Source organism: Cryptomeria japonica, chromosome 9 (assembly GCF_030272615.1).
Source record: "Cryptomeria japonica chromosome 9, Sugi_1.0, whole genome shotgun sequence".
Lineage (NCBI taxonomy): Eukaryota > Viridiplantae > Streptophyta > Pinopsida > Cupressales > Cupressaceae > Cryptomeria > Cryptomeria japonica.
The window spans coordinates 320,549,392-320,569,271 of record NC_081413.1 but is presented as its reverse complement, the minus strand read 5'-3'; positions in this window follow the sequence as shown (position 1 = coordinate 320,569,271).

Sequence of the window (19,880 nt, the reverse complement as noted above, 5' to 3'; positions counted from 1 at the left end):
GGCTAGTTACGATATTTTCAGCCCACATCTTGATATTTCTTCAACTTTGGTACTACATACCTTATGAATCCTGTCGTGGTAGGTAAGGATGTGATATACTAAGTCTTGCACAAGCATAACAAATAGATGATCCCTATGATTAGGGAGTCACCACTTGTATCAAGCTACAAGTAGCCTTTCAAAAAGCCTTGTTTCTACTCAAGCAAATATGTATGGTGAGTATCTTGGGAGCAAAACTATTTATGCTCTTGCACTGAACTTTTCACAAATATCCTCAATCAATAGAATGGGTGGGCTTCTATAATAAAAGGTGTTTAGTAATGTTCAATGTCTTTGGACGTAAGTTCATTCTGCAGTGACTCACTTAAGAGCCTTGTAACTTGTGGTGGGGCCCATGTGTCCTTTCGACAAGTTACACTGTAGGAATAGCTGCACCCAAGGCTACAACTTTCACTCTCACCTGATTTCTATAGCGGCTCAAAGGATTTACCATGCAAGGTCATTCCCAAGAGTGATGTGTCTCTTGGCAGACCTCTCTTAAAAATAAAAATTTTGAGCGTTACTAACACTTTTCTCTTGCACCTAGGACCATGAGAGCTAAGGGAGAGGATAGTGTGTGTTAGAAGTGGGACCACTCTATAGATTTTTGCACAAGTGTGCCAAACACTGAAAACATTTGTTCTTTTTAACTAGTTTATTGCAATGTGATCTATATGCTATTTGGAGATTTTACTCCAACAACCATGGTGTTGTTTTTAACTTCAAGACAATTTGTTTGCTAACTAGGAAATTGAAAAATCCTAGTCAACCAAATTGAAAGCACGTTGCTCAAAGTAAAAGCGAGTTTGTAACAAAAAGGGACAAGTTTTTTTTTTTTTAACATGCAAAATAAAAAGTTGATTTTGAAATTTTAACCTTGGAAGAAATGAAATTTGTTTTGTTTGTTTTAAGCAACAAAATGAAAAATTTGTTCCTAACTTGCAAAAGAAAGAAAATTTTGTTTGTTTGTTGTGTGGTTCTTTCTAACTTTGCAAAATAAAATTTATTTTAAGCCCCAAATTGAAAATTTTGTTTATTTTAGTCCAAAAGGAAAAATGAAGTTGATTTTTAAACCAAAAAATAAAGTGAGTTCTTTTTAATCCAACTTTAAAAGCAAAGCTTAGAAAGAAAGAAAAAAAGAAAAAAAACTCCCTAACTCCTCGAATCCTGCAAAACTCGAAGTTAGTAAAAACCTGCACAAAAAACAAAATAGTTAGTGAAAAAGAAAGTTTTTGGTGAGATTCTACAAGCCTAAATTTTTTTTTTTTTGGTTACATGATATTTTTTCAACTCTCTGTTACAAAAGTGCTACTCTATGTAAACATAGAAGTGGCACTTTAATACAGATGCACTGAAAGAATGACAAAAGTGCTAAAAGAACCCCAACAGTGCTACTATATGAACAGACACACTACTTATAACTGTCAAACAAACTGAAATCTTTGTCAAACAGAGAGCACAAATGCACTAAAATAGTGAAAAAGGCGCTTTAAACAACAATAGCGCTATAACGCAGACAAAGGTGTTACTTCTCTGACAGAAGCGCCAGAATTCTGACAAAAGCACTAACTCTTCAGTTGTCGAAAGCACTAAAATGTGTTCAATAGCGCTAAAGCACAACCTGTGTGTGGCAATTTTTCAAAAAAAGTTAGTAGTTTCATATCAAAAGGTTGCATTTTTTATTCATGTTGGGTTCACCAAATGATGCACTGCAAAAAGGATGTTAGGAACACAAGACAAGTCATTCAAACATTAGTGTTAGTAGTATCAATCATAAATGAAATACAAAAGAAACTACAATCCTAAGCATGCATATCAAGAGAGATATCAAACATATTATAGAAAGCATACAAAAACGGAGAAAAGATACTAAACCCTCCCAAATGCTCTCAAACATGCTCATAGTTGCTCCTCCCTTGTTCCTCTCCTCTCCAAGTTCCACATGAGTGTAGCCCTCAACTTTTTACAATATTATGGATGTCTTATGGAGATTCAAGATTTATGAATAATGAAGATAAAAGACTATGCCAATGCAAACAAACTAGATATGAGAAAATGCCTAATTAATCTATATTGATTTTAGCCAAAATAACAATTTAGATATGATTTTCTCCTAAATGATCTCTCAATTTTAGTATATTTTAGGCGCATACAAGATTTTTGGATCTGGATATGAAGGGAATGGGCTCTATTTAAAGGAAAAATAAGAAATGGACGGTTGAGATTGAGTAATCTCAACAAGGGTCGGGATTGATGGGTTTATGATCCATGTGAGGGTTTTCAACCCAATCCCAGGATGACAAATGTCATCATGAGATGGCTTGAGAGGAGAGTGAAGAAGCATTAAATGCTTGAGATGACATGAAGGTTAGCTTGGGAGGTAAGGTTAGGCTTGAGTTGAATGAATAAAGCCTTTATCCAATGAATAATGCTTTTATCCAATGGACAAACTCTTGTGCAAGAGTTAGTGGAGATAACCATGGTCAAAGCAATGAATGCTTGAAGATACCCATGAGTTAAATGGAGGTTGAGTTAGAGGGAAAGTCTCTAACCATGTGGGTGAGTTGAGTTAACCATTAATGGTTATGTAAGAGCCATAAATGGTCATGTAAGAACCATTAATGGTTTGGAAGACTTTAGGGGTTAACTTGTTAGAGACATTAAGCATTTAATGCTTTTCAAATACTTTGGAGGCTTTGAGAAGTGACTTCAAGTTTCTTAGGAATGTGACAATAATTAGGGGATGGATTTAGGCTAATTAGGAATGGTTTAGAACAATCTAGAATGGGTTTAGGATGCAAGTGGGTTTGGTGGGTGAGGGAAAATATGATTTTAATTAAAATAAAATTACTTTATTTCAACAAAATATGTACAACTTGCATTTGTAGGAGAATGCAAGTGGGGGGGGTAGTTTAGGGATTTAAATAAATATTTTATTATTTATTTAAAAGAGGAAAGGGGGTTAAATTAACTAAATGTGTTTTATTCATTTAATTGATTTTGAGTGTGACTTAGTGAATTAATTTAAATAAATTGATAATTTATTTAATTAATTGGAGAAGAGGTTGAGGATGAATTAATTACATATTAATTTAATTAACTGATTATTGATGGTTAAACAATCAAATAAATATTAAATATTCATTTAAGTAAGTGGGCACATTTATGTGACTACAATAACAATGTGCATGACATTGGAATGTAGCCTGATAATCGTGGAACACAACCTCAACATGAAGGTTCGGATGTGCATCCCAGTAGTGGAGGTATTCATTTGCTATTCAATTTTTTTAATGTAATTATTAATAAAAATAAACATCTTAAATTGTAATTGGTGTAGAAATTAATGTAACATTTTTTGTTAATATTTAGGAGCATGTAGTCGGTGGTGACCAAGTGGAGCATGATTCGGGTAGACAACATCAGGAACGTGATGTTCCCCAGTCAGGTAAAGAGGACCACTGTTATTCATTTAAACATATTTAATTGCAATTGGTGTATTGATTAATGTAACCTTTTGTATTTCAACTCTAGAGGATCTAGAGGGTGTTCAACATGTTGAGGTTGAGGCTAGACAAAATGATTTTGAAGATGATGTGGCCCCATCAGGTAAAGAGTGCCATGGTTATGTTCTTTAAATTAATGAAATACTTGTAACAAAAATAAAAAATAATTTGAATTTAACCCATTTCTTTGTTATTGCAGAGGACCCCCCCTTTGCATTGGTGTCCTTGTCCTTAGAAGAGGACTAGGCATACATCGAGATCACGAGCAGAGGGCAGAACAACTAAAGAGGGGGGAAGTGATGAAGAAAACGATGGTCCACTTAGAATTTTCATAGCTTAAAAAAAAAAAATTTAAAAATTATTGTAATCTACATTATTTGATAATGAATGATTTTTATGTGTTAATGAATGTAATTATGTGTTAATGAATGTTCATGAATGATATGTGTTAATTAATATTGATAAATGTGTTGGCATATGTGCAAAGCATGATGATATTGTATGTTGTCATTGATGTCAATATGCTGAAGTATGAACTAGTATGTTGTAGTAAGCAAATTGGCAAGAGAACCAGTATGGTATGTAAACCGGTATCTGTGAAAAAGTGAAGTGATATGTTTGTTCAAGGTGAACCGGTATGTTGGAATGAGAACCGGTATATGGAAGTTTTGTATCGGGGTTTCATTTGGCATGACTACAGGTTGGTAGTCTCAGCTTCAGGGTTTCCAGTTGATGCATTCCAAGATTGTGTGATTCAACCGACGACATCTTGTGATGAGTTAGCATTGTAATGAAGACTAGATAAGTGTTGCCACATCAGCCTTGTGCACGTGAAGGATTTCCTTGAGATCTTGCATGGATATTGATCCTATCTACCTCAGGAATGTGCAAAGTCTTTGTAAATGGTGGAGAGTGCATGATGAGTTATCAGCTTCCTGAAGCAGAAAAGAATGAACATTGGAGAACGTCTTGAGATCTATTCAAGACTGTTGTATTCGATGCAATGTGGTTAACGGTCATGATTGAACCAACTGGATTGTAAAACCTAAATGTTTAGGGTTTAGGGTTTAGGGTTTAAGCTACCGACCTATCTATTTCCTATAAGGTTGATGATGTTTTTAATTTTGAAGTTGTTGGCAAATGGTATGTGTGTATCCCAATGAGTGATACTTGATTCTTGCCAGACCGGAGAAGTGTGTTGATATCCCCAGAGTGTGATTGCAGAAGAAAAGGAGCTAAAGTGGATTTGCCTTGGCATTAAGTGTTGTTATCAAATCAGTGTATTACCTGTTGACTTCTAACCATTTCAGCAGTTGGGAAATCCCTTAACCAGGTAGCTTTAATAGGATTTTGTGTAAATCCTATAATAGGGTGACTCAATTCAATGAGTTCTTCAAATCCTCTTGCGAGGTAACCTTTAACAGGGTTCTAACCTTTAACCGGGTATTTAGCCATCCCTTAACCAGGTGACCCCTAGCAGGATCAGTTCCTAGCAGAACCTATTGTAATAGTCTTTAACCGGACTAGGCTCCTAACAGAGCGAACTTCAAAAGAGTTCAAAGAGAAGCTTGTGGGTATTCATCCCTACCGTGGTTTTTCCCAGTTGGGTTTCCACGTGAAAAATCAATGTGTCATGTGTAATGCCTCTCATGTGATGGTTTAGTGTTTTATGTCAAACTGGTAAAATGTGTTGAACTAGTAGTCATTATATTCTTGATGATAGATTACCTGTTTATGCATAAGGGTGAAGTGGAAATAAGGTATTAGATTGTATGGAAGGCTAAGGGTTACCGGTTTATGTCTTTCACATTATCATTGTGTTTTACCAGTAGTAATTTGATTTAGACCGGTGTTATTGCTTGCCAGTCAAAGTTTAGTGTGTACAGTCAAACCGATTCAGGGAAAGTGTTTTTGCCTGTACTAATTCACCCCCCCCCCCTCTCAGTACCGGTTTGGTACTAATTGTTCATCATTTATTCATCATAATGTTGTGTTAATGAGTGTTAATGAATGTTATGTGTTATTCAATCTTAATTGCAGGGTCCAACAAAGACAACATGAACAACAACACCACAAGTAAGTGGTTTTTTTTCAATTTTTTTTCATGATAATCTGGGAAGGTTCATCTGCAATGTTATGTGTAACTCTGAAGGTGAGAAATTTATATTTTTTGTGATTCTGACATTTATTTTTTGTTCCAGGTGGATGACTTGGAAGAGGTCAGTGATTACTATCAAAACAGGGGTCGCTTTGATGAACTCATATCCGTGTTTGTGATGAGCAGCAACACCGGAAGGAACTTACATATTTATATATTCAAGATGATGAATATGATAATGCTTCCACTACTATCATAAACCATTCTCCAGAGGCATGGGATCATATGCAATTCAAAGATGTTGTAGTTAAAGTGGCCAAGATTGAATTGTACTACAAAGTTGTACAATTTTATTTGCAAGAGCACCCAGATCTTATTAATGACCTCTTGAATTTCCTTGCCCTTAGGGTAGACCACACACTAGTGGTTGACATCATGCGTAAGGTATGGCTCTAAACGCATTTTCTGTTACTATTTTTAGGATTACCGAGATGTCTTTCACTTGGGTATTAAGTTTTTCTAGATGTTCTCTTTAGCAGCTATTTGGTTTGGAAAAATTTCATGACTATCTTTTGTTCTATTGTATTTGTTATCCATGCTAGACATCTCCGTCTTGTGAAGTTGAACATGGTTGCAGTACAAAGAAACAATGTACTTGTTGTTAATGAGGCTTTGAATGAAATTTATGTAGAAAAGGAATATTATGATAGGCTTCAAGAATATATAGATATGCACGATAAGTTTGATCAGATATGGCTTGCTCAAAGGTTGAGAGGAACTTCTCTATTGGTTCTTTCATTTAAGTTAAAGTGGGATGTAATTTAGCATTTGAATAGTTTTGTAATGATCTTCAATTTCAATTAGGTTGAGAAACATGAACTTCTTGAATTTCGGTTAAAGGATTTTCTATAGCGAATTTTCGAGGATGCAAATGATTCTTGAATTATGTCTAGTTATATTTATTGCTTGCTGAAAATTATGAAATATTTACTTATAAATGTTTATGAAGTTGTGCCTGTATAAATTAAAAGTATGATTCCTTGATGAATATTACTTTCAAAAATGCCTGATTTAATTATATCAAATCAACAACAAAGCAGTGCCTTCATCCCTTACTGATTTCATACTATTTCAAATTCAAAGATCCTATGTATAACCATGGAGATAGTTTTAATAACTTGTTTCTAAAACAAGACCATCACATCAAAAGTATCTATATGGATTATAATTGAAATATAAAATGTAATTAGTCTTATTGAATTTTAACTCTACTCTGAAAGACCAACAAGACAATTTGAAACTTGCCAACCAACCTTTCAAACTGATGCTCAAACTAGAAATTAGTCTCAATCACAATAGCATAAGATAGCACATTGACACAATCTAATAAAATAGATTTATCACATGGAACTAATAAATCAATTTAAAAGCATATACCATTTAGAATGAAGAACACTTGAAATTTATATTGAAAATAGATAATCAAACCAGTTGATTTCAATATGTATCATCCATCAACTTTGATATTTCCAGAAAACAAACTGTGTAAGTGGTGTATAAAATTGTCTTGATAAGATTATAAAAATTAAGGTATCTCCCCCACTTGTTCTAAAAGATCCTTCATTTATAGATGATGATTCAGTTTGAACGTGAAAGGGCATGCCCTTTCATTAAAACTAAAACTAACAAAAACTATCTAAAAACTAACTTCCTAAAAATTATCTTTATAATATGTACATATTATAAAAACATAGATAAACATGACTCTACGCTCCAACTTAGACATTAGGTCTAGTCTCCCAGCATCTTGCCACAATTCTGGATATGCTCCAAGTACTTCTATGACTTATATGTGTCTGCATCATGGATGATATCCCTAACAATGACTTCCAGCATGACAAAGTTTTCCATCTGTTTCACAATCTCTTTCAATTCAATTCCATCAATTTGGGCAATATCAAGGGTGGCATTGAGAAGACTACGACATTTTGAGATCCATACACCTTTATCCTTTAGCTCACCCTTCTGATCAGTTAACTGTGGGAAACCATGTTGAACAGTGTCTTTGCATTCATCATATTCAAATTGTAATTGTTCATCAAATTTAGTGTGTTTAGCCAGCAACCTCTTTATTTTTCATTCTTTTTTGTTTCCGCTTTGGCCATTGTTTTATCATGCAACCTTGTTCCCAATCTGTTTGAAATTTTATTGTGTGAAACTACATTGTCCATGTTCTTTTGAAACATTGTCCAAAATTCTTTCAGAAAGCCTTGTAAAACCTCAAATCTTTTAGTTAGTAATACACCAGCAGTATCTTCCCTCACACTTTGCATCTGTTTTAATATCCTTTTATTTTCTTGTTACAATTTCTCGCATTTTTTTCCATTGAGAGCTATCCGAAGTAAGAACCATTGGCACCTATTGCCCACTTCTCCTTAGCGTTTCTTCATACAACACCTTGTACTAGTTCCTCTCCCTCAATACTTTGACCATCTGTGCTTTATTGCATTTTGAAATATCCACTCCGATATGAGCAGAAACAATTGGATCAATTTCACCAACTTTTAGTTTCATCATATGGCCAAAGGCCTTGTCAACATCAATGATCTTTCGCCTCTTGTGGGGAGGGTACAAATCCCATAACCTCAAATATTCCTCATCCTGATCAAATCTTGAACCAATAAATACATCATTTACACCTTGTATATCCAATTTGAATTCCTTGTTTTCTGAATGCAATAAATTGTCAAAGATAAAAGAAGCACTGAGGTCCCATCCGGGAAACAAAATCGCCCCAGCCTCTGTAAGCAATTGCCTCCCCTTTTGAGGGGTCATTGTGGTTATCTCTGCATCAATTTCCTCTTTTAATTTCTTTAGCAACTCAGCCTCATTATCGGGCATTATGTTGGGAATAAAGTCCCTCAATTTCTTCCCTTTAAAATTATACAAGAATGTTTTAAATTATTTGGAATTAATAAAAACATCATCAGCAACAAAAGCATAAAACTCCTCTAACCGAGAGTCATCATGAACTTCTAATGTTGTCTCTATTTGGCCCTGCATGTATGGCTCTTCTTCCTTCTCTGGCACTTGCCATCTAGAGACAACTGCATTCTCATCAGATTCACTTTCTTCCTCCTCCTCCTCGGTTTCAATTTTGTCGAGTCTCTGTCTCTTTTCTGCCAGTTCATTATTCAGTTGATCAATTACCTCTTTGGCCTCTTCATCCTCCATGTTCTTGAAGATATCTTCAGCCTCAATATTGACATGCAGATAACCTCCCAAGTTCTGGCTCTTCTTGCAAGACTGAATGTATCCTTCAGGATCATAGTTTTTCCTGGCATAATGCTCATACAAATTGTATTATTCTATCAACTTCTTATCAATTATTTCATAAGCTTTGGTTGACACTATGGTGAAATCACCAAAACTCAATGTCCCGGAAAGGAAGGCTTGCTTACACATATCTACAAAATGTTTAGCATTGGACACACTCAATTGCCTCACAATCTCTAGATAAGCTATTTTGTCTGGTACTAATTTTGGCAGCATGTAGGGGCTCCCCTCAAATCCATATACTCTAAAACATGTAAAATCCTTATTCACAAACTAGTCCCCCCCAGTTATGATCAACAATGTATCTTTCATCATAATCCCTGGGTCTTAGGAACCTCTTGATCTCGTTAGAGATAGACCCTTCACATGAAATCCCATACATTCGGTACAATGGCATCACGATAAGTTCTTCAAACTTAATATAGTTGGATCTCATATATTGAGAATCTCAAAGATATGTCCACAATTGGACTAGTTGCTCCTCACCTTCCCTATTCTTGGTATTTAATTTTAGGCCCTCAAGCCAAAAACCCTTTACATATCCATAAAATAACACTAGATGCATCAATAGTGAATAAAATTTGAAATTGGGATGAATATCATCCCTAAGGTTTAAAAAACCTTTGTGCAACCTCTCTACCAGATATGTTGCATAGTCAAAAGGCCTAGGTTCATACATTTATATATCAGAGGCTAACACCAGTGGCCTAGTGATTGCTAGATCATGCACCTCCACCCCTCCTACTTGCCCACATGACATATATGTGTACAACAAGTAGTGTCTGAACAAATCAATGCTGAATGGTGGCCCATCTTCCTCTGTTAATTTTCCTTCCTGCCTCTTGTGAATGGAAAATTTCCATCCAGTATATGTAGTGTCCATTCTGAGGTATTCTTCCTCCAACTCCCCAATGGACAAAAGCTTATCAGGACTGGGGTCTAAATTGAAAACCTCGTTTATGGTACCCACAGAAAATCTAATAAATGCTTCCCCATTTGGGAGTTGAATGCACCTCTTCACCGAATTTTAATTCCTCACCAAAACCTCTAGCAATCTTATGTTTACAAAAAGATTAGGGATTGTTAGCTTACCTAAATTTCTCATCCAAGGATTGCAAAGCGACATCTCCTTGCTTCTTCTCAAATAGTGGAACATAAACAGTTCATGTCCCCTTACCTAGGTCCAGACATCTCCAACCTCTCTGTACTTGTCTTATAATTGGTCTCTCCCTGACAGGAGTTGCTTCAACCTTCTAGATTTTGGGTCAGGTGCCTGCATTTGGTCTATCATGTCTTGGTTTAACTTCCTGACTAGAGGCACCTCTTCATTTTTTCCTTTCTTCACCTTAGAGTCAGGGCTCTTGGCCACCCTCTTCTTTCCTGTTGAACTTGAAGCTTTCATTTCTACAATTACAATCCTCTGCTCTATTTTTCAAAGGTGCAATGTGTTCCATCTGTGTATTCTTCTTTCACCAACATAGTATTTAGACAAGACAATTTTTAGTTCTGCCATATTCTTTTACAATAATGAACTTCTCATAAAATTTTCCTCGTGTGAACCATAGATGCATATCTACTGCAAGTATTAAATAGAAGACTTTTAAAGATTTCAGTTTTGAATTTTGATATGACAACGACTTGTCGGCATATGTCTCCTCGATGAATATTTCCCTTTTGGGGCTCTCTGAACAACCCTTTATTTGCTTTGACATCTTACTTTCTCTTATCGGGATACCCTAAGTCGATGACTTATTTTTCTCTTCATCGATATATCTCAAACTAATATTCTCATCGGGTGTCCGGTGAGCTTATTTAGCGTTATCGCAATAGGCATTGTTTCCCCAATGGGCTTCACCATCGGTATAGATCTTCCTGATGTAACCGGCTTCATTGACATGAGTCTTTTTGATAGTGTCTTTGCTCCACTCAATCAGTCTGCTCCTTCATCGAGTATTGGGGTAATCCGAAATGAAACATACCGAGAAGCAAAGTCTTCCCGAGAGAGTATGTTCCATCGGTATATGTTTCACCGATGATTTCTTCGGGCGTCGGGGTGGCTCAAAGTAACACATACTGATCACTTTGGCTCTACCAATGCAACCGGCTTCATCGCCATGATTCTTCCTGATAGTGTCTTTGCTCCGCTCAATCAAACCACTCCTTCATCGGGTATCGGGGTAATCCAAAATGAAACATACTGATAAGAAAAGTCTTCCCGATAGAGTATGTTCCATTGGTATATGTTTCACTAATGATTTCTTCGAGCGTTGGAGTGGCTCAAAGTAACACATATTGATCACTTTGGCTATACCGATGGACTCTTCTTTTTGCCACTCTTATCGGTATAAGTCTTACCGATACCCTCATTGGCTATCGACAAGATAATTCTCCACTGTTGTCGCTAGTGTTTACTATGCTGATGGGTCATATCGGTATAGTTTTTGTCGATGCATTAGTTCTCCTCAACTTTACTCCTTGATCGGTATAACTTATGTCGATGAGTGCAACTCCAGCTTGCTATGCTCTCTCATTGGTATATGGTATCCCAATGCCTCCTCACCTCAATCGGGTGATCGTGAAATTGCAGAGGAATTGGTGGTGTATTTTGTGGAACAGGTATACAATTGGTAAAACATATAGTTGGTTGTTCTCTCTCATAAGGTAAAGTATATTTTGAATTTTCATTTTGGATTGGGGCATTGAAATGGGGCTTACTTTTGCAATTTGGAACTGCAAGGCAAGAAAGAATGCTTTTCTTCATGCTTGTTCATATGCTATGACTTGATCAGACCAGATGTGGATTTGGAACTTGCCTAGATGAATAATATGATTGAGTTTGTGTTTCTATACCTACTACAAGTTCTTGATATACTCTGATGATTTTGTGAATATTTTAAGTTTCTCTTTAATAAACATTTTAAATCTTCTGCACAATTAAATAGCTAATATTCAAAGAATTTCTTTTTCAAAGTTCATTCAAGAATACACAACAAAAGTTGATAAGCTTGTTAAGGACAAGTTAGAGGTTGTCCAAGAAGAAAAATCCAAGGAGAAAGAAGAGAAAGATCTTGTTTCTCAACAAGTATGCATTTTGCTTATTTGAGCCTTAAGGAGCACTTGTTCTACTCTACTGGCGGTTTTTAAAAATTAAAATAAATATGTGCCTATTTTGATTACAGAATATGGAATTTTAAGAGCATAATTAAGGAAATTATAGAAAAATAGCATTTTTCAGGAAATTGTAGAAAAATTATGTGCTAACATATTGCACTGTCTAAAGAGGATAATCTTTACAATAATGCAATGGAAGCTAGTTCTCAATCGGGTGATCGTGAACTTGCAAAGGAATTGCTAGTGTATTTTGTGGAACAAGTTAGAGGTTGTCCAAGAAGAGAAATCCAAGGAGAAAGAAGAGAAAGATCTTGTTGCTCAACAGGTATGCATTTTTCTTAATTGAGCCTCAAGGAGCACTTACTCTACTAATAGTTTTTAAAAATTCAAATAAATATGTGCCTATTTTGTTTACAGAATATAGCATTTTAAGAGCATAATTAAGAAAATTATAGAAAAAAGCATGCACATTTTTAAGAGCATAATTAAGGAAATTATAGAAAAATAGTATTTTTCAAGAAATTATAGAAAAATTATGTGCTAACATATTGCACTATCTAAAAAGGATAATCTTTACAGGGATGCAATGGAAACTAGTTCTCAATCGGGTGATCGTGAACTTGCAGAGGAATTGCTGGTGTATTTTGTGGAACATGTATACAATTGGTAAAACATATAGTTGGTTGTTCTCTCTCATAGGCTAAAGTATATTTTGAATTTTCATTTTGGATTGGGGCATTGAAATGGGGCTTACTTTTGCATTTGGAACTGTAGGGCAAGAAATGATGCTTTGTTTCATGCTTGTTCATATGCTATGACTTGATCAGACTAGATGTGTCTTTGGAACTTGCCTGGATGAATAATATGATTGAATTTGTGTTTCCATACCTACTTCAGGTTCTTGATATAATCTGATGATTCTGTGAATATTTTAAGTTTCTCTTTAATAAACATTTTAAATCTTCTACAAAAATAAATATGTGCCTATTTTGTTTACAAAATATGTATGCTCGGCTTCTTCCCCTTTGCTTTTCCAGCACCTCCAATGCCTAGCATGGGAGTGGGAATGGGAGGTTGTTTTCAGCCAGGTATGAGTGGAATGGGAATGCCTCCCATGCCAGCTTATGGTATGCCACCTATGGGTGGCTATTGATGGGATTGAAGAACTTAACGTGGGACACAATTCTTCAATCATACATGGTTTTTTTAGGCTGATTTTTTAGTGGAAAGATTAGATTGTCAAATTGTTTTTATTGTCGTTTGGTTGGTTGATACAAAATAATGAATCTTTAGTATTATCGTATTGGTCAATTAGTTCAAATATTTCCATCCACCAAGCATTCAACGCCCGAACTGTCACATGATTAGATTGTCAAATTATTTTTATTGTCCTTTGGTTGGCTGATATAGAATAATGAATCTTTAGTATTATCGTATTGATCAATAAGTGCAAACCTTTCCATCCACCAAGCATCCGACGAGGATTATGTATGTCCGTCATCATCCTTGTCGAATAAGCAGTGAGAGGGCATCGGAATTCCGATGCCCACCCAATTTATTCCGACGACTATCGAGTTTTGCCAATGGCTAAGCAGTGAAGGGGCGTCGGAATTTCGACGCCCACCCAATTTATTCTGACAACTATCAAGTTTTACCAACGGCTAAGCAATGAGGGGGCGTTGGAATTTCGACTCCCACCCAATTTATTTCAATGACTTATCGAGTTATGTCGATGCCCGGACCGTCGCACATACAACATCCTCATTGGTGCGGATGCCCTCATAGCCGTCGAATGTCCGACGGCTAAATTGTGACGGGGTCGTCTGATTTCAGATGCCCAAACCATCGCACATACAACATCCTCGTCGGTGCGGATGCCCTCATTACCATCAAAATTTCAACGGCTACATAGCGATGGGGCCGTCTAAATTCAAACGCTCGAGCTGTCGCACATATAGCATCCTCATCGGTGTGGATGCCCTGGTTGCCATTGAAATTCTGACGACTTATCGAGTTTTACCAACGGCTAAGAAGTGAGGGGGCCGTCGAAATTCTAATTAATTCTAACGCCTTAGCCATTGGGACATTACCTGGAAGGCGTTGGAATTTCGGTGACTTATCGAGTTTTACCGACAGCTAAGCGCAATCATGGCCGTTGTCGGAAGAGTCTTCGACTCTGTCGAAATTCTGTCGGTCTTGAGCACCGTCGAAATTTCCGAGTACAAGTTTTTGATGGCATTGCTTGTTGGCAGCCTGACGAATTGTAGTCAGAATCCCGATGAACTGTCGTCGGAATTTGAGGCCAAATGTACTAGTGAATGAAAGGAAGAACAATGAAGTTAAACTGAAGAAGCATGCAAGAATGGTATGCATTTAATTTAAGCTTCATTTTAGTTATTTTGCTAGTTATATTAGGATAGTATAGCATGATTGATTAAGTGTTTCGTGATTAACTTAGTTAGATCAATTCCATGCTTTGGTTTTCTCATTTAATCATAATTTTACTGATCCATAAAAATAAAAGGCATGTCAAATGATGAAAACCTCTATGAGGTGACGAAGGATAGACAACCTCCCTATTGACCAGAAAGATCATCATTGCTAGTTGAACAATCAAAGGAAGTAAACTTGGGTGATCATAAAAAATGTAAAGAAGGTCAATTTTGCACAATCCCTTATGCTAGAAGAAAACAAAATTTTCATCAACTTTTTCAAAGAAAGACAAATTAAATTCACATGGTCCTACACAGATATGTTGGGTCTAGATCCTGACTAGTTCTACACCACCTACCTCTTCTTCCTAGAGAAAAACCATATAAGCAAAAATTGAGAAAGATGTATCTTGAAATTGCTCTATTGGTCAAAGTTGAATTGAAAAAGCTATTAGATGTGGGTTTCATCAGACCAATAGACTATGTTGAGTGGATATCAAATCTGGTACCTGTAATAAAGCCAAATGCAGGCATTCAAATTTGTATCGATTCCAGAGACTTGAACAAGGCCTATGCAAAATATGTCTTCCCATTGCCCAACATTGATATGATTGTGGATTTTACTATTGGACACGAAATAATGTCACTGGTGGATGCATTTTCTAGGTATAACCAAATAAGAATCACACTAAAAGACCAACACAATATTTCTTTCACCTACCCATTGGGAACCTACTACTGAAATATAATTCTCTTTGGACTCAAGAATGCTAGAGAAACCTATCAAAGAGCCATGACAATGTTGTTTCATGACATGATACATGGCATCATGGAAAATTATGTGGATGATCCATTGGCTAAGTCAACTAAAACACAAAATCATATCAATGTTCTAGCCCAAATATTTGATAGATTAGAATGGTATAACGTCTACCTAAATCCAAAGAAGTGTGTGTTTGGTGTTATATAAAAAAAATGTTGGGATTCATTGTATCAAATAAAGGAATTGAAGTGGACCCGACCAAAGTGAAATTTATTCTTAAAATGCTTCCTCCATGAAACCTAAAGCATTTAAGATGCATGCAAGGGATTACAGTCAATCAAGAGGTTCATTGCCAAGCTAGTAGATAAATGTCAATTATTTCAACATCTCAAGAAAGGAGTGGCATTTAAATGGACAGACTAGTTTTGGGAAGCTTTTCAAGAACTAAAGGATTATTTTCTTGCACCACTGGTGTTGGTACCACCCAAACCTAAAAAAACTCTATTATTATATATCCTCAACCACCAACTCATCTTTAGGGGTTCTCTTATCACAACATGATGACCAAAAAATAGAGAGATCAATTTACTATATCAATATAATATTGCTTGGTTATGAACTGAAATGCACTCCCATTGAGCATGCATGCCTTGTTGTCATCTTTGCATCACAAAAGTTGCAACATTATGTGCAAGTCATAAAATAAATCTCATCACAAACATAGATCCACTCAAATACCTCCCGAAAAAAGTAGCCCTCACCAACAAACTAGCTAAGAGGGTTATGATTCTAAGTAAGTTTGATATTGAATATGTGGACAAAAAATAAATTTAAGGGTAGATAATCACAAACCAACTAGCTAAAGAACCAATTCAAGTAGACCACCTTATATAGGATAATTTTCTTGTTAAATCAGTGTTTACCATAGATACCTCCACAAAATGAAAATTATACTTTGATGGATCCTATACTAATCATGGAGTAGGGACAAGAGTCCTATTCATAACACCATAAGGGGATGAAATTCCAAAATCATATAGAATCAATTTCCCTCGCACAAATAACATGGAAAAATACGAAGCTCTTATAACCAGGCTTTGTACAATAGTTAAATGGAAGATTTAGGACTTTCATGTGTATGGTGACTCTTAGTTGGTAATAAAGCAAGTCAATGATGACTACTTAACCAAAGATGACAATATTTTTCTATACAAACATATGGTAGATGATTTTAAGCAATAATTTAACTATATTGTCTTTGAGAAAATCCCCCATATTCAGAATAAAGTAATGGATGCAATGGCTATAGTGGGGTCTTTACATGACATACCAAATAATGGGATGCATTTTAAGTTCTTAGTAGAGTAGCTCATGGTCCCTGATTTTGATATTCCACAATCTAAATGCATGTGTGAAATTGTTGGTCTCGAGTCACCTTGGTACAAAGATGTATATTCATATGTCTATGACCAATAATTTTCCCCTGACTTATCTCACAGCTAATGAAAACCCCTTATTTGACAAGCCACCTGATATGTCATCATCACAGAAACCCGGCCTATACCAAAAAGGTCTTGATTAAACACTCATTTGATGTATCTATTCAGCAAAAGAACAAACAAATTAAAGAGAAGTGCGCGAAGGTATTTGTGGGGCTCACTCTAGTGGTTCCGCTTTGGCCAAAATCTCCTACACACGGGGTACTATTGGCCGACTATGGATAAGGGTGCATATACGTTTGTTCAAAAATATCAATAGTGTCAGATGCATGGAGACCTCATTCATACACTAGCATAAGATCTACAACCAATAACATCTCCATGGCCCTTTTCCCAGTGGAGACTCAACCTCGTGGGAAAGATTTACTGTACATTCTCTAACAGACATAAATTCATACTCACCGCCACTGAGTACTTCACCAAGTGGATGGAAGTCATTTCACTTACCTACATAACTGGTAAACAGATAGGTGAATTCCTCCTTAATTACATCATCTTCCGGTATGGATTACCCCAATCTATTATCACAGATAATGGGCGTTCGTTCAAAAACCAGGACATCCATGAACTTTGTGACCAATTCTACATCCAACACCACTTTGAAACACTCTACTACCCATAAATTAATGGTCAAGTCGAGGCAACTAATTAAACCATTCTAAAAATCCTCAAGAAAGTTATCAAAAACATTAGTCGTGATTGGTACCTACAACTTAATCTTATTCTTTGGGTTTATCAAACCTATGTCCACACTCCTACAAGTGCTACCCCTTTCTCCCTTGTATATGGATCAAAGTCCATACTCCCCATTGAGGTCAAGCTACCTTCACTTTGAGTTTCACTGCAACATCTCATCCCAAATGAAGAGTATCAGGATGCAAGACTACATGGATTGGAAATGCTTGATGAATAGTGATAGAATATCCTCAATCATCTTCAACCATATCAAAAATTTCTAAGGAGAAGCTAAAATAAGAGGGTACAAGTCCACTTCTTTGATATTGGAGACTTGATCTTAAAAAAGAATTAGAGGAATCTTGCATATAGAGGAAGGCCATAAAAGTTTGAGCCTAATTGGTTGGGACCTTCTGTCATCATGAAAGCTTATGGAAATGGGGCTTATTAGTTATCAATTACAGAGGGTGATCCATTTTTTGATCCTATCAACAATATGCACCTAAAAAAGTATCACACTTAATGCTCAGAGGATCCTAGTGTCCAAAAAATGAAAAAAAATCATAAAGTAAGAAATTTCAAAAAAATGAAAAAAGCCAAAAAGAACAAAAAAATCATAAAGTACAAAAAAAATAGGCATCTTGATGAAAAACTGACAAACGGGTGTCTTGTGCGACCACCAAAAAAATCAACAAAATATAAAAAAAGTAAAGAGAAATAATTCTCCCTCTAGTGAAAACCTAGCAAACATGCACTTTAGGTAGGTACAATAGTGAAAACTTGACAAATAGGTGCCATGTGATAACTCAATCATCTATTAGTATTATCTGGTCAAGCCTATCTATCCACCGTCTTCTCTTAACTTACAAAATAAAACTTCGCAATTATCTCTCATGGCTCGAGGTTTATTGTGTTCGATGTCAAGAACCAATTGCCATGCTAAATTAGTTCAACTCTACATTGTTGTGTTACATTGTTCTAGTCTTGATTGGGGGCAAAACCCTTAATAATTTTCTACAAATCTATAAAAATTAGACAATTTCTTGAAAAAATCCATAAAAAATCAAATAATGTCCTTGTTGTCACGAGGATTTCACCCTGAATACTAAGTATGAAACTCAATAATCTTGTGAAACATGGAGTAATCCTCAAGCCTGTGGGTTGCCTACCTTGAGGATCAATCTCTAGAGAGGGTTGGTTCCCTTGATGCATCACCTAAAACTAACTTGACTTTGATGGGAAAAGGGGTAGAAGGATTACTTTGCAATGAAAGGCTACCCTAGGAGGTGATGCACCAAATTTATGATTTAAAGTAACCTATTTTGATTTACAACTAACTTCAACATACCTCAAATTTGGTTCACAACCCAATATAGATCATACAGTGCATAAATATTTCATATGAAGGTTTAGATTTCAATTTTTGCTTGAAGGAAAACCAAGTTTTCATAGCTACAACTGATTAAAAATTTGATAACACAACATATAACCTGCCCTATCATGAAATTTCTTGTTGAACATAGCATAAACAAGACATAAATAGAGGATTCATAAATGGAATCACAGTATTCAATCAACCATACACATGATAATGAAGATAAAAGAAGGTATTGAGAAGAAAATCTTATATCTATATTGAATGCTGAAAGAAATGCTATTACATATGCTTGAAATATAAAAATAATTACTGAGCTACAATGCTTTTTCTACTATGTGTATGCAGAAAAGAAAGAACTTCTTAGAAAGAAGAAGAGGACAAGACTTATAGGAAAAGTCTAGGAAGCAACTCAATGATGAAATAGTTCTAACTCAGTCTTCTTTCTTGAAAATTCCACCAACTTTGCATGATCCTATCCTCTTGGGTTGAATTTGATGGAAATGCATGAAGAAGAGCACCTCAAACTGTTGCAAATTGACTGATAGTTGCTTAAAAAGTTGTCCTAACCCTTGTGTAACTCATATCAATACTATAGGAACAATTTTTCCTTGTTCATTTACATTTTGTTTAAGACACTAGCTAACTACTTTCTTATATTTTAAGTCTAAATTCCCTTGTCACATATGAGGCTTTTTTTATCTTTTCAAATAGTTATTCTCTCTTTTAACATCATGATTCTTATTTTCAAAAATATTTTTTTAATACTAATTTTCTTATTCACGTTATATCTCAATCATAGAAAAAGCATAAAATGTCTATATTTTTGTCTTGTGAAGTTTTCCCTATCCCAACATAATTTCTAGATCACACACCTTCCTCTATATTATTGTGTTCATGCTTATTTGCATTGTCAACATACCATTCTTCAATCTCTCCTACAAAATTATATCCTATTAAAATTGTAATTATTTGTAATTTCTCAATTATATTAATAATATACAAAGGATTCACCTTCATAATGGCATGCACCCATAGTCACTTGT